This window comes from Bubalus bubalis, chromosome 5 (genome assembly GCF_019923935.1).
Source record: "Bubalus bubalis isolate 160015118507 breed Murrah chromosome 5, NDDB_SH_1, whole genome shotgun sequence".
Classification (NCBI taxonomy): Eukaryota; Metazoa; Chordata; class Mammalia; order Artiodactyla; family Bovidae; genus Bubalus; species Bubalus bubalis.
In genome coordinates this window covers 93,092,854-93,113,638 of record NC_059161.1, presented here as the reverse complement: position 1 = coordinate 93,113,638, position 20,785 = coordinate 93,092,854, and the positions used below count along the sequence as shown (strand labels likewise).

At 40.3% G+C, this 20,785-nt stretch overlaps 1 protein-coding gene and 3 long non-coding RNA genes across 9 annotated transcripts in view; 1 reads left to right on the top strand and 3 right to left on the bottom strand.

The window, feature by feature from the left end:
* RAB30 (RAB30, member RAS oncogene family) overlaps window positions 1-3,675 on the bottom strand; it is a 100,152-nt gene extending 96,477 nt beyond the window's left edge. Inside the window, exon 1 of the mRNA XM_006055635.4 lies at window positions 3,462-3,675. The gene's annotated coding sequence lies outside the window, so the exon portion shown is untranslated. The remainder of the gene's footprint in view (window positions 1-3,461) is intronic.
* Window positions 3,676-4,516: 841 nt separating this feature from the next.
* LOC123333766 lies at window positions 4,517-9,936 on the bottom strand. The gene is made up of 2 exons (XR_006551309.1): window positions 7,433-9,936; window positions 4,517-5,008 (listed from the first exon to the last, which is right to left on the bottom strand). It is a non-coding gene; the product is annotated as an uncharacterized LOC123333766 (long non-coding RNA).
* LOC123333765 lies at window positions 5,007-13,950 on the top strand. Of its 5 annotated transcripts, none has more exons than XR_006551305.1 (3): window positions 5,007-5,345; window positions 12,036-12,641; window positions 13,891-13,950. It is a non-coding gene; the product is annotated as an uncharacterized LOC123333765 (long non-coding RNA). The 5 variants fall into 5 exon arrangements; XR_006551306.1 differs by lacking the exon at window positions 13,891-13,950 and adding an exon at window positions 13,424-13,480; XR_006551302.2 differs by lacking the exon at window positions 13,891-13,950 and having other exon boundaries at window positions 12,036-12,324; window positions 12,436-12,938.
* The window catches only part of LOC112585148, a 41,484-nt gene continuing 34,409 nt past the window's right edge, over window positions 13,711-20,785 (bottom strand). The window contains exon 3 of one of the 2 annotated variants that reach the window (XR_006551308.1): window positions 13,711-13,771. This is a non-coding gene — a long non-coding RNA (uncharacterized LOC112585148). Of the gene's footprint in view, window positions 13,772-13,950; window positions 14,013-20,785 lie in introns of those variants that run through there. The other variant, XR_003109577.2, reaches the window with a different exon arrangement.

Genomic DNA, 20,785 nt, shown 5'->3' with positions numbered 1-20,785 from the left:
ATTGCTTCTCCAATGATTATCTCCCCTATCAGAACATAAATTATCTAATGGTGGTGGAAGCATCTCTTTTTAAGGAGCCTGGCGGGCTGCAGTCAGTGGGGCTGCAAAGAGGCAGACAGGGCTGGGCGACTGAGCACGCACATGTGCACGCACGTGCACACACACACACACACACACACCCAGTCCTTAGACCACAGTGGTGGTGGTGGTGGTTTAGTCACTAAGTCGTGTGCAACTCTTGCGACCCCCGTAGACTATAGCCTGCCAGGCTCCTCTGCCTATGGGATTCCCCAGGCAAGAATATTGGAGTGGGTTGCCATTTCCTTCTACAGGGGATCTTCCCGACCCAAGAATCAAACCCAGGCCTCCTGCATTGAAGGCAGATTCTTTACCGACTGAGCTACAGGGAAGATCTAGCTGCTCTCAATATCTGTTGTCAGAAGGACAGGCTGGGGCCATATCACCAGGCCAAGGGGCAAGGATCCTTAAACAAAGGGGCAAGGATCCTTCTCCCTTTGCAAAGGATTTAAACAAAGGGAGAAAGAAATGCAGAGTTATTCAAGGTCACAGAGATAGCCGAAATAGGGCCAAAACGAACCTCCCATTCAGCTCATTTCTCCTCCCTAAAACACTAAAAAGCCTGGGTAGAAGAGGGAGCAACTCAGAAGAAGAAAATTAGGAATGAAAAGATGGTGAGTGAGAGGTCTCAGGTGGTGAGAGCTTCTGAATCTGCCTGTCACACTAGCTGCTTCTGGATGGGCAGCAGTTAGACTTTTCCTGCCTAGAGGAGCATCTTACTACACAAACAAACATAACCACTACCACCTCCTTAACGGGGCAGTGGGTATAAAACAACAAACTTCTTTCATCCAAAGAAGAGAAGAAATGACAGGAAGAAAAGCTGTTATTGCTCCAAGCATCTTCAAAAAAAAAAACCCAAACGGGCAGTGTGGTCACCTGGACCAGCTCCTCAGCAATCAACAGGAAGGGAGTAGAAAAGACTTAACTGCAGCAGGGAAGGGCAAGGGAGGAATAAATTAGAAGCCACTCAAAGTCTACTGATTCTTTGAGAATTAGGAGAACATTTTGTGTAGAGCATTTAAAAACCTTGCCAGGGGCTTCACTGGTAGCTCAGGGGTAAATAATCCTCCTGCCAATGCAGGAGACACGGGTTCAATCCCCAGTCCGGAAAGATACCACGTGCCGTGGAACAACTAAGCCCGTGTCCCGCATACTGCGCCTGTGCTCTAGAGCCCGAGAGCCACACCTACTGAAGCCCGCGCTCTGCAACATGCGAAGCCGCTGCAACGAGAGGCCCGGGCACCGCCACCAAGAGTAGCCCACGCTGGCTACAACTAGGTAAAAGCCTTCGCAGCAACGAAGACCCAGCACAGCCAAAAATAAAGAAAGAAATAAAATTATATTAAAAAAAAAAAAAAACTTGCTAATGCACCGGCAGCTCTTAAAACACGTACCCATGAAAGGAAAAGTATCATGAGCTCAACTGTAACAGTTCACTGTCCTCGGGCTGCGGGGGTCAAATTATATCCATGACAGAAGCCACAAACCAGGCCAAGGGGTTAGGTTCATTGCCATTCATCCTACCAAGCACCAACTGCAAGAAGAAAAGGCAAAGCCTCTTCAATGAGGACTCAGTAGAATAAATATTTGAAGTCTCAACTACCCTACCCTGGATGTTCTGGGTGAGGCAGAGAAGGGATGGAAGGGTATCCAGAGCCGGGAAGGACTCTTAGAGAGAGAGATGTGATATACTGGTGATAGGGAGATTTTGAAACACAGAGGGAAAAATGAGAATTGCAAATTGAGAGACAGGGAGAGAAACTGGAAGAACTTCAAGAGACACAGAGGGGTGTGGAAAGGAAGACAGCGTGGAAGGGGTGCTCGGGAAAGCAGACAATAAGCAACAGAGGGACACAGAGAGAGGCAAAGCCAGGCAGACCATCTTTCCCCAAATCCCAAAGCTGCTCATTGCATTCCAATAAATCACTCTACTACAAAGCCCATACAATGGACTGCCCTTTGCATTCAGTAACAAGCGGCATGTAACGAAGCATCGCCCAGCTGCAACTTTGGAGACCTAAGGGTCTGAATTAAAAATGAACAAAAAATAGGTTCAGCAGCAGAAGATAACCAGTAATGACTTTCCCCCAGTGGCTGACTTGGCTCCGAAAAGGTTTGGCATTTTGGAGTTAAGCATAAAACACTCTGGCATTTCTCCTTTTGACATTCCAAGAGGGGGTGTGGTTGACCCCAGGTCCATTCATTTCCAAGGTTGTAGATCTCTCAGCTAAGATTGGCCCCATCTGTTCTGGAGTCAGCCAGCTGTTTATTCCAAAATGACATATTTATTTTACTAATCATCCTAGTAACTCTTACAAGAACAGAGCCAATAGCACATGAGTCAAAATGCTCTCTGTCCTGTTAGACGTGTCAGTTTGCTTAAAAAAACAAAACCAAAAATCCAAAAAAGCTCTACGTGCTTTTCGGTTTCCAAGTCCATGATCACTCTTCCATGCCGTACCTTTCAGTAATGGCAAATGAAGGTTAACAGCGCTTCTAACTTTTCCTTTCCCTAATGCGTTAAAAATGAACCCTAATGATCCATTCTCCAAACCGTTATTTGTGACTGGTGACTGCCTCAGGAAAGGACAGCTCATTACGGTACCACTGTCAGTGGCAAGAAGCCTATTGGAATGTAATTTAAAACCTTCGCACAAGTACAAATCTGTCGGCTCCACTTCCAAACAATCCTGAAACCTTGCAGTTGGGAGAGGAAAAACACTCAACGAAAATGTTGCTTCCAGCAGCCTCAGAGAACCTTGCCCAGACACGTGAAATGTTTCTGACTGGCACGGAGTGCACCATTAAAGGACACTGTCACCTCAAATCGGCAGAAAAGGCGAGACAAACGACGTACACACACACACACAGAATAAAGACCCACAAAACTTAACCTACTCAGAAGCACGCTCATCTTAAAAATGAATAGTGTGTGCTCGCCCAAGTGACACTAAATGTTCCAAAGTAGTGCGACCACATGAAATCACTGTCTCCATTTCTCCCCACGCATCACCCCTTCCCACTCAAATCTCAGCACTCGGGCCGTATGTGACAGGACTGCAGTCTCCCACCACTGCCTTCCTCTGATTATTTTCCAAGAGCACTTCCCAACATCCTCCCCAACCCAGCTCCCTCTCCCAGCCTTCAAAAAGGTTGAGGGGAGTTGCGACTAGGGAATTGGCAAGCATCCGTCCTCCGGCGGGGGAAGGCTGCTGGAGTTGTTCTTTGCAGTGACCCAAATTGCAGAGAGCTTTTCGCTTAGCAGCGCTTGCGAGCAACCTTCCCAATCCTCCCGCCCCCATCTTCCCAAAAGAAAGCCTTGAGAACTAAGCGGGAGGAATAACTTGGTAGAATCATTTGAATAAATCACTTCAACTCACCTGGTTTGGGATTTTTCTCCCCACCCCAGGCATAAACAGAAAGGATGTGCGAATGAGTCACGCAAGCAATGGAGGGTGTTGCGATGTCCTAAGTCCAAGGGCTGAAGTCAGTCCTTGCCCTGGTGCTGCTGCTACGCTTAGCTCAGCTGGAGCGAGCGGCAATCGCAAGCCTAGCAGCAGCAGGGGGGTGGATAGATCGTAGCACAATGAATGCAGTGGGGTTTTTGCAATGACATCATCCCACTGTCCAAAAGGCCCCAATAGCCATGCTCAGGAGCGGTGCGTTCTGGGAATTGTAGTTTCCTCAAGGCCCGGCAGAACAGCCGGCCTATCCCCCGGAACTACAATGCCCAAAATGCGCCATGGTCGGACGCGCCCGGAGCGGGCGAAGAGAGCGAAGTGGACAAGGCCGCCATGTTAGGGGTGCTGGAAAGATTCCGCGGAGCCGGCTGAGGTTTTAGGGAACTCGGGAGCCGAGTGGTGGTGCAGAGGGGACAGTGAGGAGGAGGATAAGTCGGTTGGTGAGCCTGGGTTCCTAACCTGGGCATCGGGGGATGGAGGCGGCGTCTGGGGCCGAGTAGGACGTGTCCGGCTGGTGGTGGCATGAGAGGCCGAGTGGGCCTCGGCCTTAACGGTCCTGCAGGAGTTGCGGAGGTCGCCTACGCCTCTTGCCCCATGTTGTGACAAAGGGATTGAGGGAGTCAGTTTACTTTTGGATTCAGAGCATCAAATTGATCCGCTGACAAGCTAGTAAGGGGCGGTTGTGTTTTTCCTCGGGGAGTGGGGTGCGCTGCGGGGATCCCGGGTGGCGACCCTCTAACCTTTAGTCGCAGAACCTTCTACCTACGGAACTGGGCTGTCCCTCCCAGATTTTTTTTTTTTTTTAATTGTTTTGTCATTCTCCAACCTTCCTTACTCCTTTCCCAAGGTGTCGGACCCTCATTGGTCTTTCATGCAGAAAGGGTTTGCAAAAGGTTCGAAAGACATCGATGTTGAAAGGTAGCTAAACTGGAAGGGAACGGCGCTTTGGCCCCGCAGTAAAGAAAAACACAAAGTCCCTGTTTAAAATGACATCTTCATACTTGCCAGCGAAGGCAGGGAGACGTTAAAAGGGAATACTGATGATCGACCTGTGGACGGCTGGAGATTGGTTACTGAGTAAGAGGGTTCTTGAATAAACATAGAGTGGATACTAAAATTACTGCCCAGACGGGATCTTCAGGACCATGGACCACCAACTTACTTTAAAAATACAATTAGTGTTTAATTTGTAGAACTCCATATATACCACTACGTTAGCAACTAATTTTCTTTCAAACTAAGTAGCTGAGACTAAAGTCATTGGTCTTTCAAGTTGTTTTGCCCAGTATCTCGAATGAACTGTGTTTTTTCTCCAGTTGTGTTATTAAACAATGCTGTGTGTTCTTTTTCAGAATCTGTCTTCACTATGAAAAGATGAGAAATTTTCTTTCTTCTTGAGGGTGTCGGAAGGTCTTAAAAGGCTGATATATTAGTGCTGTTTTTCTCCTTTCCTTTTGCATATTATCCTGAAAACATAACATCACTTTGGGTCAGTAGGGGTATGCACTTCACTTCTTAGGAGTTAAAATTATAGCTGATAAGTGGATTACTGTATCAAGGAAAGACTAGTCAGAGTGATTATAAATGACAAAAACATGGTCAAAACATTTCTCAGATGTATGCAGATGATAATTACAGAAACAGTTTTATAAAGAATGATCTTACATATTGTCATGTTTCTAGGAACAAGACAGATGAATGGCTTTCATTTTTAAACAGAGGTAGTATGTGTTGGTCTCAGTTATGCATGGAGCTTATGGAATTATTTGTTATTCAGAAATACCTTCTTTACAAGTAATGTTGGTAAGTATAGGAAAAGGAACAAAATGTGTACTGTTTTCTTTGTGATCTATGTTTCTTTGTATAACTATAGACATGTTTTAACCTTAAGAGAGACAAAATAGACTGAACAGATTTACATTTAGGCTTCCTTTCAAACTCATACAAATTATTTTTAGGGGTTGGTGATTCATGGGTGTTGTTGTGTCTCATATGAACTTATCTTGTTCATTTTGTAAGAGACTCCTTTATATAAGCAATAACCTCCTCAATTTGAGTTACTATAAAAAAAAAAAATTTGTTGGGGGCGGAGGAACCCAGCAGATTTCTCAGAAACATTGTATGAGAGAAATGAGACCTGTATAATATAGTGATTTCTGTAATTTGTCGTGTGTTTGGGTAGTTAGAAATTCTTTTCAGCCTTTTATCTAATGGGCATCAAGCCATAAAGAAATGAAATCTAGTTACTGTCTCAAAAAACAACTCCCTGACCCTTAAGTTTTAGGAAAAAAATTATGTACTCTATGTGGATATTTTGTTTAAAAAATTAGTATTACAGGAGTTGATGATGCCAACTTGTGAAAGAATAACCTCAGTGTTCCAGAATGAACACTGTAGGGGGCGTCCCTGGTGATGCTGTAGTTAGGACTCCACCTGCCAGTGCGGCAGGTGCAGGTGGACCAGGTGGCTCGGTGGTAAGGGGGCCACCTGCCAATACAGGAGATGTGGGTTTGATCCCTGTGTCTGCAAGATCCCTGGAGAAGGAAATGGCAGCCCATTCCAGTATTCTTGCCTGGAAAATCCCACGGACAGCGGAGCCTGGGGGGCTCTAATCCATGGGGTCTTAAAGAGTCAGATACAGCTGAGCAGCAGCAGCAGGGAACTAAGATCCCACATGCTGTGGGGTGTGGCCGAAGTGAAGGAAACTGCGAAGTGCAGTTAGGAATGCCTTACGTAGGTAAACCTCCTTTCTTTTTATCTCAAAACAGAATTAGGACATTGATTTGTATTGTACATAGCTCATTAAAGAGTATTGAGTTGTTAGGTCAAGGGTTTTCTCAATAGGGTCAAGTGTCTGGATCACCTGTGGAACTCTAGATACGTGAAGCTATTTCCTACCCATTCACCCAGCTGAATAATTTTTGTTCAGGGTTGTCACCAGCTGTTGTATATCTTTAAAACACTATAGGTGAGTTTACAGCGGTAGGGTAGAGCAGCCTTCTACATCCCAGATTTGTAGCTTTTTGTGGTGTGTGACATGAGTAATAAAGTTTTGGCCAAGATTTTAGGTTCATTAATATATTCATAAATGAATTTTCAAGACGTGTAGATGACCTAAAGATTAATTTATGTAGAGGAGGGGCATCAATTTTACCTTAAGAATACCATAATATCCTGACTTCTTGAATATTTCTTTGAGTGAAATTTAATCTAAGAAACTCTGATCGCAAAAGACACTTAGCAATAAGCTCAGAGCTATGACAAACTTACGGTAAAGTTATTCAGATAGTTAAACTGAAGTATCTAGATGGAATCAACAAGATATTTGAATTTCTGAAAATAATTTTTCTTTAACTCCTTGCTCTCAATCCTAACTTTTAAAAATTATTGATGATCTGTAGTATTCTTGGTATTTGAGTACATGACATATATAAAGAGAATATCTTTTTTAGCTGCAAATTCTTTGACATTACTAAATTTGTGATCTTTACATTCAAAATCATGTAACATTTTTATCCATATCTACTAAAGAATAAAGACAGAATAAATATATGAAAATTTTAAAGCAACGCCAAGAGTCAAACTCTCCGTGAGTACTTTTATAAAAGGAGATCCTCTTAGAGATGGTATGTGAAGACTGACTTTAGTGTTTTGGATAGTATTAATGGCCTATCTGGGTTCCTGCTGCTTCAGTGTCAGATCTGTTTTGAATGGCTTGCTAATTTTTTATAGGAAATTTGTAACCTAAGTCTCAGGGATGATGGGGAAGATTAAACAAAGTTATGTAAAGCATTTAGTAGAGGACTTTGAACATGTAAATTTGTTGTGGTTTTTTTTTAAGTTTTTAAAAAGTAGTCTCAAAGTACTTAGGACCCAAGGACAGGGATTACCTTAGATGAACTCTTCTCACAGTTTGTTGGTAAGTCAAACTTGTATGACCAAATTCTTAACAAAGTATAGTTCCAGTTTCTCCTTTGATAGAATTATGATATAAGACATTTTTTTTCAGCCCGTACCACGTAAGGAATGTAAAATTCCTGTTACTGTTTTCATGGTAGTGCCTGGGGTAGCTGAAATTGAAAAAAATTACAATAAAATTTTGCTTGTGTACTTGTATAGTTTGAAAAACCCTCAATTGGTTATGAAAATTAGGCCCTGTCTTCATTGAGAATCAGTGTAGTTAGTTAATTCTCTAAAAGGTGATGTCCCAAATTATAAAAAATGTTAGAATTGTTTCATGCCTGCAGAGATCTAAAATAATGCTTTTATATTTCAAGCTATGAAATTTGAGAGAGCAACTATCAGTTATATTGTCTGCCTTTCTTTATCGCTTCCAAAATAAAATCAATTTTCTTAACCATTCTCAGAAATGAAATGCCAGCAATCCAAAGGTGATGTAAACCCCAGCAGTTACAGTAAGAGTTATTTTAAGTTGGTCACAGAATTAAGACATGGAAACTTAAGGGGGAAAATGAAAAGCATTTTACCAAAATTATCATATTGGATAGCCTTATATTGAGTTAAATGTTTTCTACACCATTTATTTTTAAAGTGGACACAGATGAGCATGTTATACAGGGTTCAGCATTTGGAGTTTCTCAGGAAACTCAGATTTTTAACTTATTCTGGAAACAAATATTTCATATTTACACATTTTACTTTAACAGCATTCAGAAAACTTAAGCATATGTTTTCTAGTCTTGTTTAGTTGACCCACTGTTGTTTTTGTAACAGGTTGGTATAATTGTAGCTGCTGTGTTTAATTAACCAGAAAAATGAGCCTTTCATGATTTTTATTTCTCAGTTTTTAGTAGGTTTGGATAATTAAAGTGGCACTAGAACATTTCTTTGCAAGAATAAGTATATAAAGCTGAACTTAATCCAATATAAATATGTTCATGAATATAGCCACTTAAGGAAACTGCAGAGATGTACAGTTTTAAGCAATTATGTAAGTAGGTCCGTATAATTCGTAATTCGATTATGGACTTTATAGTACTGTTTTTGAACTTGCTGTAAAGGTTAATCCTCAGTGAGTTCTGTCTTAAGACATTTTAGAAAATGTTTTAGAAAATGTTCATCAAAATCATCTATTTACTCCTAAGCCATGACTTGGTGAATTTGGCACATAGGTGCTTATAAATGGAATAGCCTGGGGATTTGTTTGAGTTACTCCACCTCCATAAGGTAAAGTTCAGTAACCATAACCCTTGACATAATCTAAATGATCTTTTTTTTCTACCTTTGAGCCAAAATAAAACTCAGCTTTCCTCCTTCCTTATTCTGTACCATCAGACTTTTAGTCATTAATATAGTATTAAGCAGAATCTTTCATAGTTTCTTGGCAGTTGTCCACATTGAACTGGAGAGCATTTATGCTATTGACTCAATGTTAGCATATGTAGAGGCATTTCCTAGTGAATGTTTCATAGTCTTTTATATTAAGACAGAAAAATTACAGAAAACGTTCATTTAAATGTTAAACATGCTGAAATAAAGCAGTTGCCTAAGTGGTAATGTATAAAAGTATATTGCAAGTAACTAATATAATATAATAGAGCACTTTATTGTAATTGCTTAACTGCAACTAAGCAGCATCTTACATAAGTGTGATGTAAAAGACCCCCATCAGTCCTGTGCTATTTCAATGGAATACTTTCCTAGTAATGGGATGCAAAAATTGATAATGTATTGAAAATTAAGTGCTGTTTTTGGTGATGAACTTTACATTTATTTATTTTACATTTGACAGTCTCAATGGAAGAATTCCATTTCAACTCTTGTCTTGCTTACTGTTTGTATCTTTAATATTAGGCATTATGCCTTTTGAATTTCAGTCCCATGGCTGTTCTGTTTTCAGTATTCATGTTTGTGTCTTTCTAAAATTGTTTGTTTCTTGATAGTTCTGAGATGAACAGTTTTTGTTGCATCTCATCTGGCAATGTATTTGCCAAAGATGTGTCCTGGATTTTCTTGTTTTCCAGATAAACTCTGCTCACTTATCTTCCTAATTCTTGGAACCTGTTTTGAATTTGTTGCTGTTTTGGGTTCTTGTATGGAAATTCTAAGGTTTATGGAGTACTGAGAGGAAGCCAGATTTCAGGAGTTTGAAGGTTAAGTGAAGGGAAGGGGGAAAGAAGTAGGTACCATATGTAGACAGCTTCTTTAAGAAGTTTGGCTCCAAAAGAGGTAAGAAATAGTTGTTTACAGAGGGAATGTGGGATTAAAAGAGGGTTTGTATTTAAATCGTCCTACTTAGAGATCAGAATCACTTTCTATATTTCATAGCAGTCTGATTATTTCCCAAAGGAATCAAGACTTAAAATTCTGCCTTGCATTGAAATCAGGCCAGGAGGAAAGGGGGAAGAGCTCTGAAGTACTTTTTTGATTTTTTATTTTTTTTTCCTACGTGTTACTTGATGCTTTTCATTTGATTTAATTATTTTTCATTCCCAGTTTTCAGTTGTTTCATTTAACCAAACTTGTACTCCAGGACTGGAGAAGGGCATGGCAACCCACTCCAGTATTCTTGCCTGGAGAATCCTCACAGACAGAGGAGCCTAGTGGGCTACAGTCCATAGGGTTGTAGAGTTAGACACAACTGAAGTGACTGAGCTCGCACCCATATACTCCAGGATAGCGATTTATATGACAGTTCCAGAAAAAGCATAGCAATGACCGTGAGCCTCAGCTTCTTTTGAAAAATGACATGTTCTTATAGGTGATATCTGCCCTTTATATTCACATGCATGCTCCATTGTGTCTAACTCTTTGCTACTCCTAGTGGACTGTAGCCCACTAGGCTTCTCTGTCCATGAGATTTTCCAGGCAATACTGGAGTGGGTTGCCATTTCCTTCTCCAGGGAATCTCCCCAACCCAGGGATTAAATCTGTGTCTCTGGCATTGCAGGTGGGTTTTTTACCATTGAGCCACCTGGGAAGCCTGCCCTTTATTCCTGTATCATTAATTCTTCCTATCCCTACTGCCTGGGATCCTCACAACCTCTTTTAGAAAAAAATGGTGCTCACTTGAACCAGGAGGTTAGACTTGAACAGGACGTGTCTGTTTCTTGCCCAGCTATGATTTTTCATTATACATTACCTAGAGGAGGAGAAATCTGAGATAGTTACATTCTTTAGTGTCATTAAGTGAGGAGGGTATGATTGTAAAAATCCAGGAAAACATATATGGAGGGAAAAGCAACTAATACTTGAGGGCAACCAGTCCCTACACAAGAGGTGGTAAACCCAATTCTAACTGATAGGAACTAAATTTTCAATAACCTGAACTCTCATTCAGTTACCCAATAATGTAAATGAGCTACTGTTTGCCTCTGGGAGTTTAACTGGCAGAATAAATGGAAAGATGTCACTGAAAGAGGAAAACAACTAAGCCAGATGAGATTTTGCATAATCAGAAAATATAGGAAGTTGGTTACTTCTAGATTTTGGCACAGGAACACAGTATGTCCAAATGTTATCTCACTGCTTTTCATGAGATGCACCAGAAGAAATGACCTGAGCTGTTTCCATGAAAAGACAAGCCTGTGGCTACCCGTGAATTGCTGTCTGCTGTGAGTTACTAGCCTCTGTACACCCAGCAAGATGCCCCGTTTTAGGCTAAAACTTGACTGTTTGAGCTAATAACCTATTTTTAGCAAATTTAAGACTCTCACCCACCTCTTCAACCATCTGGAGAGAGGGAAAGATAAACAGTGTTAACAGAAACAGAATAATTGTTGGTTGTGGGCCCAGAGTTATAGTCAGATTCAGAAAAGTTACTTGCACCCCTCTTTACTGCTGAGTTAATTATTTAAGGCGATTAGTTATTACTTTTTAATATTTGCTCAGTCTGCAAAGTTTACTTAAAGTGCATTTAACAGTTCAGATAACTAGAAAGCAGTTCCTCTGATAAGCAGGATATGCTGTTAAAATATTTTTCTGCTGGTTGAGGTCTGTCACACTATTTGTTTATACTATTTTACATTATAAGCACTCAAAAGGCAGTGTAGTGTGGTGGCTTGGAGCATAGTCTCAGAGCCAGTCAGCCTGGTTTGAAGTCACACTTCTTCCCATTGGTTTGACTGAGCAAGTTGTTTAACCCTATGCCTCAGATTCATCTGTACAGTGGGTATAGTACTTCTCTCATTTGGCTGCTATGAGAATTGAATGTATATGGAGATCACTATCAGCTGTAACACAAAAACATGGTTTTTTGCAAATCTCACTAAGGATTCACTGAAAGTACTGTCCTTCAAAAATTAAACCATTTTTAAGCATGAGTATGATTCTCTGCTTTAGATGTTATAAGTTAATGTCCCATCAGTTTTAACTTTACCAAATACCTAGTTTAGTAACTGAAGCTTTATGTAAATATGTATAACATAAATGTGATATTTATACCATAATTTACAATTAACTTAGGGACTCTGCCACTGACAGTTTAAAGATCAAGTAAGAAAAGTATTGTCTAAAATAAATTTAAATTTTCAGGGTTTGGTCTGCAAATACCTGAAGTGAGTTCAAGCTTTATGGTCCACTTTTAAGAATATTAGGTCTGTAAGAAGTTCCAACAGAGAAGGCAATGGCAACCCACTCCAGTACTCTTGCCCGGAGAATCCCAGGGAACGGGGAGCCTGGTGGGCTGCTGTCTATGGGGTTGCAGAGTCGGACACGACTGAAGCGACTTAGCAGCAGCAGCAGCAACAAGTTCCAAACACATCGCTTGAAAGAATTGCCTTCACGTCAGGAGTGGCTTCTGGATTCCCAAACTAATAGACTAGTGAGTAAGGTATCTCAGCTTAGGCAAATTAACTGTTAAATCTGTTGCCTTATCTTTAAAAATAGGCTAACCTGGAAAACCAAATTGTTTTCTGTTGTATGTATTCTGCAGTGTAATCTAGAGGCTTCAGCAACAGACTCTCCTAGGATAACCACTGAGCCACCAGGGAAGCCCTTTTTGTCCCCCAACCAGGGATCAAACCCACACCCCTGCAGTGGAAGCACGGAGTCTTAACCGCTAGACCACCAGGGAAGTCCCTAGGAATCTGATTTTTAATGAACTCACCTCTTCACCTAGTTCTACTTGAAAGCACAAAGGTAAAACAGCTTGCCAAAATCACACCTCAATACATTCTCCGCCTTCCTCAATTTTGTGTACTAACTCTTCTTTCCATTGTGCTCAATACTTCTTGCTGCAGTTCCAAGACACAGAGCAAAAACTTTCAAAATCTTCTCTTTGTAGTTGTATTCAATAAAGACTATAATTCAACCACGGCACGTATTGCTTAAATCGGGTGTATAATAGTTTATTTTAGGGAAAGGCATGAATTATATGATCCATGCTCGTATCTAAAGCATTTGATTAAAAGATTTTGAATAAAAAGTAGTTCAGTAGCTCAGTCGTGTCTGACTCTGCAAGCCCACAGGCTGCAGCACACCAGGCTTCCCTGTCGATCACCAACTCCAGAGTTTGCTCAAACTCATGTCCCTTGAGTCGGTGATGCCATCCAACTATGTCATCCTCTGTTGTCCCCTTCTCTTCCTGTCTTCAGTCTTTCCCAGCATCAGGATCTGTTCAAATGAGTCAGTTCTTTGCATCAGGTGGCCAAAGTATTGGAGTTTCAGCTTACTATCAGTCCTTGCAATGAATATTCAGGACTGATTTCCTTGAGGATTGCCTGGTTTGGCCTCCTTGCAGTCCAAGGGACTCCCAAGAGTCTTCTCCAACACCACAGTTTAAAAGCATCAATTCTTAAGCACTCAGCTTTCATTATACTCCAACTCTCACATCCATACATGACTACTGGAAAAACCATAGCTTTGACTAGACAGACCTTTGTTGACAAAGTAATGTCTCTGCTTTTTAATATGTTGTCTAGGTTGGTCATACTTTTTCTTGCAAGGAGCAAGCATCTTTTAATTTGATGGCCGCAGTCACCATCTGCAGTGATGTGGAGCCCAAGAAAATAAAGTCTCACTGTTTCCGTTGTTTCCCTATCTGTTTGCCTTGAAGTGATGAGACCAGATGCCATGATCTTCATTTTTTGAATGTTGAGTTCTAAGCCAACTTTTTCACTGTCTCACTTTCATCAAGAGGTTCTTTACTTCCTCTTTGCTTTCTGCCATAAGGGTGGTGTCATCTGCATATCTGAGGTTATTGAAATTTCTCCCAGCAGTCTTGATTCCAGCTTGCACTTCATCCATCCTGGCATTTCACATGAGGTACTCTGCATAGAAATTAAATAACAAGGGTGACAAAATACAGCCTTGACCTACTGCTTTCCCACTTTGGGTCAAGTCCATTGTTCCGTGTCGAGTTCTAACTTGCTTCTTGACCTGCATATAGATTTCTCAGGAGGAGATCTGTGCCTGAAGAACTATGGACGGAGTTTCGTGACATTGTACAGGAGGCGACAATCATCCCCAAGAAAAAGGCAAAATGGTTGTCTGATGAGGCCTTACAAATACCTGTGAAAAGAAGAGAGGCTAAAGGCAAAGGAGAAAAGGAAAGATATACCCATTTGAATGCAAAGTTACAAAGAATAGCATGGAGAGATAAGAAAGCCTTCCTCAGTGATCAGTGCAAAGAAATAGAGGAAAGCAATAGAATGAAAAAGACTAGAGATATTTTCAAGGAAATTAGAGATACCAAGTGAACATTTCATGCAAAGATGGGCACAATAAAGGACAGAAATGGTATGGACCTAACAGAAGCAGAAGATATTAAGAGAAGGGAAAAAAAATTAAAGAAGAGATGGCAAGAATACACAGAAGAACTGTACAAAAAGATCGCAACCCAGGTAACCACGATGGTGTGATCACTCACCTAGAGCCAGACTTCCTGGAATGCGAAGTCAAGTAGACCTTAGAAAGCATCACTACGAACAAAGCTAGAAGTGATGGAATTCCAGTTGAGCTATTTCAAATCCTAAAAGATGATGCTGTGAAAGTGCTGCACTCAATATGCCAGCAAATTTGGAAAACTCAGCAGTGGCCACAGGACTGGAAAAGGTCAGTTTTCATTCCAATCCCAAAGAAAGTCAATGCCAAAGAATGTTCAAACTACTGCACAATTGCACTCATCTCACATGCTAGTAAAGTAATGCTCAAAATTCTCCAAGCCAGGCTTCAATAGTACGTGAACTTCCAGATGTTCAAGCTGGATTTAAAGGCAGAGGAACCAGAGATCAAATTGCCAACATCCGTTGGATCATAGAAAAAGCAAGAAGAGTAACAGAGAAACATCTGCTTCATTGACTATGCCAAAGCTTTTGACTGTGTGAATCACAACAAACTGGAAAATTCTTAAAGAAGAAACCTTATAGTAGGGTATTCTAGACATCTAGAATATCAGTATTGGGGAATGGGGGTATTATTTCAGACAATTTAAATCAATTTATTTTGTTCTATATATATTGATTAGTTACTAAGTAAAAAAGACTGTGGAGGTACAAAAATAACTGAAACTTGGAGACCATTGAAGTGAAAGTGTTAGTCACTGTTGGTTCCAAATCTTTGGGATCCCATAGACTCTGCTAGACTCCTCTGCCCATGAAATTCTCCAGGCAAGAATACTGGACTGGGTTTCCATTCCCTTCTCCAGAGGATCTTCACGATCTAGGGACTCCTAGAACCCAGGTCTCCTGCATTGCAGGCAGACTCTTCACCATCTAAGCCACCAGACTCAACTTTTTACTGTCATGTACCCCTTGGTCATGGCAGCCTGGTGTGCTGCAATCCATGGTGTCTCAATGAGTCTGACGTGACTGAGAGACTGAACTGAACCCCTTAGTCAATCTAGTGAAATCTATGGATCACTTTTCCAAAAAGTTTTTAAAAAGTATATGCAAGGTATAGCAAAATAAAAGGATACAATAATACTGAAGTGAACACAAATTTTTTAAATTTTGGACATAGCAACATATATAAATATATATAAACTAACAAGCTCTAGGGACTTTCCTGCTGATCCAGTGGCTAAAAATTTAAGCTCCCAATGCAGGGGGCTCAGGTTCAACCCATGGTCTGGAAGCTAGATCCCACATGCCGCAACTAAGACCTGGCACAGCCAAATATCTTTTTTAAAGCTCAAGCAAGTTGTCTGTAACAATTGTAATAGGAAAATAATCAGACTTCAGCTATGACAGTCATATTTACTCCTAATACTACTGTAATCTGTTACCTGCATTCAAGTTTTATTAGAAGTTATTGAAAATAGGAATGTAATATTTTCCCATCCAAGTTTATGGAACCCTGAATTCTATTAACCTGTGATTAAGAACCGTGGCTAAACTTTTTAGATAGGAACTTACTCTTTTTCACTGTTGTATTCAAGAGCTGATTAAGATCTTTTTAGAGACCCGAGCTCTGGAAAACTTATGACATCTTACTTTGTATAAGTCTAGACACTAATCAAACATTTCAATATTAACCTACCTCCAACTAAGGAAATTAATACCCCCTTTCCTTATATATTCAATAGGTGAATCGAGGGATTTTTTTTTCCCTTCCCAACAGTGAGCTAGTACTGTCATAAATTATACCTTTAGCTCCCATTTTTCCCTTCCCTGGTGGTGCAGACAGTAAAGAATCCACCTGCAATGCAGGAGACCTGGGTTCAATTCCTGGGTCAGGAAGAACCCCTGGAGAAGGGAATGGCAACCCACTCCAGTAATCTTGCCTAGAGAATTCCATGCACAGAGGAGCCTGGTGGGCTACAGTCCGTGGAGTCGCAAAGAGACACGACTGAACAACTAACACCATTTTTATTCAATAGTACTTAGGGTAGAAATCACCTCATCTTATAATTAAGAGATAAATCTGTCCAGGGTTACCCATTAATAAGTAGAAATTGAAAATAAAACCCAGGTTTGTTTGGCATTTGAAATACATACGAGAACTGCTATTAATATCTTGCTTTTAGGTGAAACAGTAAATGTTGCAGACCTCAGTATCTCCCATTTGGCCAAGACTACAAATGCATTGTTTACCTACATTTCCCGAAGAGGTAGAACAACCATGTGACACCAAGCCCTTTTGATGACAAAACAGAAGTTCCATAACTCTTTAAATCACATTTTTAAAAACTCATTGAAAGCATTTTTAAAACTTTATAGGTAATCTATGGTTTATGCTGTAGTAAACTTGACTTTGTTTTCACTATGTACTTGATATCATTTCATCTTTTCTCCCCTCCAAGAAAAACATTTCAAGGTTGCTGGGATTTGTGTTCGTAATTTACAACTAAGAGGATTTTTTTTAATGCCCGTTCTCCTACCCATACCCATTAATATCAGTGGGTATATTTTCATACAGCTTGTTTTGAAGGCAGTAAAGCAGCTTAGAGAAAAAAAATTGTTTACACTAAGAAAATGTTTATAAAAATGAAGTGATATTCAAGCCCTTTTGATCCATGTGGGGAGCACTAAATCAATGCTTAAATTAATACATGATACAAATATTTCAGTTTTGATTCAATACTCATTTTAGTCAATCCATAACTTGGAGAAGTTAAATAGAACTTTGTTTTACATATGAAGAAATTGGGTACCTGGTAAGTAAAACTTGGCTTGGCTTGTACTGATATGAGACCATTATAGGTTTTACCCATGCTATTTAGTGTAAGCATACATTCACTTCACTGTAGAAATGTGGTTTGATCACAGTGTGCTGTCCAAGACCCTCCTGGAGACATTCCATACATAACGTGGTATGTGGACCTTACTGCCATTGTAAACTAAGGATTTCTGAATCACACCTGGTCCCAAGGGTTTATAAGAAGGAATTGTTGACCTGTAGTTATTTTCTTTGCAGAACAGTCATCAAGATGATTTGATACTTAGAAGCATAAATACGAGGTCTTCCCCAGTGGCTCAGATGGTAAAGAATCCCCCTGCAATGCAGGAGACCTGAGTTCTAATCCCTGAGTTGGGAAGAACCCCTGGATAAGGGAGTGGCAGTCCACTACCTTGCCTAGAGAGTTCCATGGACAGAGGAGCCGAGTGGGCTACAGTCCATGGAGTCGCAAAGAGTTGGACACAACTGAGCGACTAACACACATAGCATAAATATAGTGACAATATTCTACCTTCTAACTCCATTTTTTGGTACAAAGTTGCAACTTGCTGCTGCTGTCACTTCAGTCGTGTCCGACTCTGTGTGACCCCATAGACGGCAGCCCACCAGGCTCCCCTGTACCTGGGGTTCTCCAGGCAAGAACACTGGAGTGAACTGCCATTTCCTTCTCCAATTCATGAAAGTGAAAGTGAAGTCGCTCAGTCGTGTCTGACTCTTCGAGACCCCATGGACTGCAGCCTACCAGGCTCCTCCATCCATGGGATTTTCCAGGCAAGAGTACTGGAGTGGGGTGCCATTGCCTTCTCCGGTTGCAACTTAACTGGGTCATAAACCAGTAAACTGTCTTTGGCAGCCAGATGTTATTGTTACCTGTAGGTAATATGCTCTTTTCTTCTGCCTGGCACATACCCAGATAGGCATGCAGCAGTTATTTAATAGATAAATAAGTTCTTAAACTATAACACTGATGGATTGCTTAATCTTTTACATAATAATTGACAAATCACTTCTTGTAACCTGATTCTAGCTTATGAATAGATTTTGGCTCCTGAAGTAAACTGTTACAGTGAAGGAAACAGAACATTGTTTACGAAACCCTAGATGACCTGGACAGGAGACTGAATTGGAATCCTTAATTCCCAGAGCAAAGAGGGCCTTGACATTTAAGAATAAAATATTAATAGCTGAACTTTATATCATGTGTTTAATGTCATGATCATACAGCCATTACTGTAACACTTACGTTTATCTTCTAGAGGAAGCCTGTGAGATATCCAGAATGACTTACTTTTTATTGACATTATTGTTTTCCTTCAGGACCTGATTTTTAATAGATTCCATGGTGATGCGATTTTGTCAAAGGATGCTGCATCCTCAGTTTCACTTTAAAAAACTGCAATTAGGTAAAACATTTTTAGATAGACTATCTCCATCTGGTCTCTTTCTGTCACCCAGGTTTTTCACCAACCACAGCTCCATGAAAATACATTGAAGTGTCGCCTGTTACACACTATACACTAATGCTCATTATAGAACATTAGAATGAGTTTCCATTATCAGTCTGTATGAAAATCTTTCCCCGCCTTCTATCGTCTTTTATTTCCCACTTATGTCTTTGTATTGCTAACTATATTGAGGGTACATGACCATTGGGTTTTAAAGTTCTTTCAGAGCAGGAACTATACCATATTTATTTTCACATTTCCTTTGTACTTAAAACAAGACTTCTGTTTTTTTCAGCAGATATTCACTGAGTAACCACTAGGTGTCAGATATACTAGGTAGATTCTGGAGACACCAGGGTAACTGAACAGGGACATTTCATCCGGAGTTCTAACAGTTTTGTGTAGGAGAGGTGGAAAAAGAGATCTGTAAGTCAAAAAAACTGCAATATAATACAGTGGAATAGATGATTTCCTAGTTTAAAAATTCTAAAAAAAAAATCATTCCCCAAAATATCTCAACAAGTCTGACTCTAAATTTCCACCACTGGAATGTCATAAGACCAGCACTGCACTGTGGTTGCCTCTGGGCAGAAAGATTAAAGAATGTTGATGGATATGAAATCATTTTTCCATTCCTCTTTTTAAATTTTTTAAAAAAATTTTACGTGGTACGATTCACTCCTTTTGATGTAAAATTCTACAGATTTTGGCAAATGCATAGTCATGTAATCACAATCAAGATACAAAACAGTTCCATCACCCCCAAAATTCTCTTGTGCTGCCCTTTTTATTTGTTGTTGTTCAGCCGCTCAGCCATGTCCGACTCTTTTGCTACCCCAGTGAACTGCAGCATGCCAGGCTTCCCTGTCCTTCGCCATCTCCAGGACTTTGCTCAAACTCATGTCCATTGAGTTAGTGATGCCATCCAACCATCTTGTCCTCTGTCGTCCCCTTCTCCTTCTGCCTTCAGTCTTTCCCAGCATCAGAGTCTTTTCTAATGAGTCAGCTTTTCACATCAGGCCAAAGTATTGGAGCTTCAGCTTCAGCATTAATCCTTCTAATGTATATTCAGGATTGATTTCCTTTAGGATTGACTGGTTTCATCTCTTTGCCGTCCAAGGGACTCTTAAGAGTCTTCAACACCACAGTTCAAAAGCATCAATTCTTCAGTGTTCAGCTTTCTTTATAGTCCAGCTCTCACACTCATACATGACTACTGGAAAAACCATAGCTTGGACTAGATGAACCTTTGTGGGCAAAGTAATGTCTCTGCTTTTTAATACACTGCCCTTTTTATAGTTTGTGATAAAAAATAATTTTATCCTTCAAAAATTAATGCTTGCATTTTCTACGTATACTTATTTCTATTCCAACAAAGTGTGCCTTTTCAGACAGTTCCTTTTATCTTAAGCAAGTTTAGAAATATAGATATCCAGGGAGGGGCTGAATCATTACACCATTGTTAGTCATCACTGTGTTGGAGCTGTTGAAAGGATTTAGAACTAAGAAAAGGTAAAGGGTGTATGGTGTATGTAGAGTGTGTCTTAGGCTAGAAAGAGGATAGGGGTCAGCGGGTAGAATTGGAGATTAGGGCCTGAATAAAACAGTGTACATGAAAGGGTAGATACGGGTACTGTGTTCATGTTAGTATAAGGGCCCTGGGTTATCAAAAATAGGAAACACCAAGTAAAGAGAGGAGCCCTGAAGAGGAGCCCTTCATGTGAGGATTGAGTGTCTATCTGGAGCTACAGAAGTGGGATTCTAGAACTGATTCTAGAATTGATTCCCAAAAAGTCACATCCCCTTTCTGGGCCTCAGTTTCATCATTTATAAAAAATAAATATATTCAAAAGTCCATTTCAGTTTTCTTCAACTAGAAACAAACTCTCATGTTTGTGTGTGTGTTCCAATTTTCTGTCCTCCAATTACAACTGAAGAACACATCTGTAGATAACAATAACCAAACTAGCCAGCCTTAGAGTCCTCTAAAGTTTCATGCAGTTTGGTGTCATAGGCTGCAGAGCAAAATTAAGGTTGATCTGAATTGGGCTTTATTGACACAGCTCTGAGCCTCAGTCTTCTCATTTATAGAATGACTGTATATACTAAGGTTTCCTGTAGTTCTCACATTTTATGACCATGAAATCTTAAAACTTACCAGTGTTACTTTTGTTCTCACTGCCTCTGGGTTTGCACCTGTTCTGACAATGATTTTTGTAA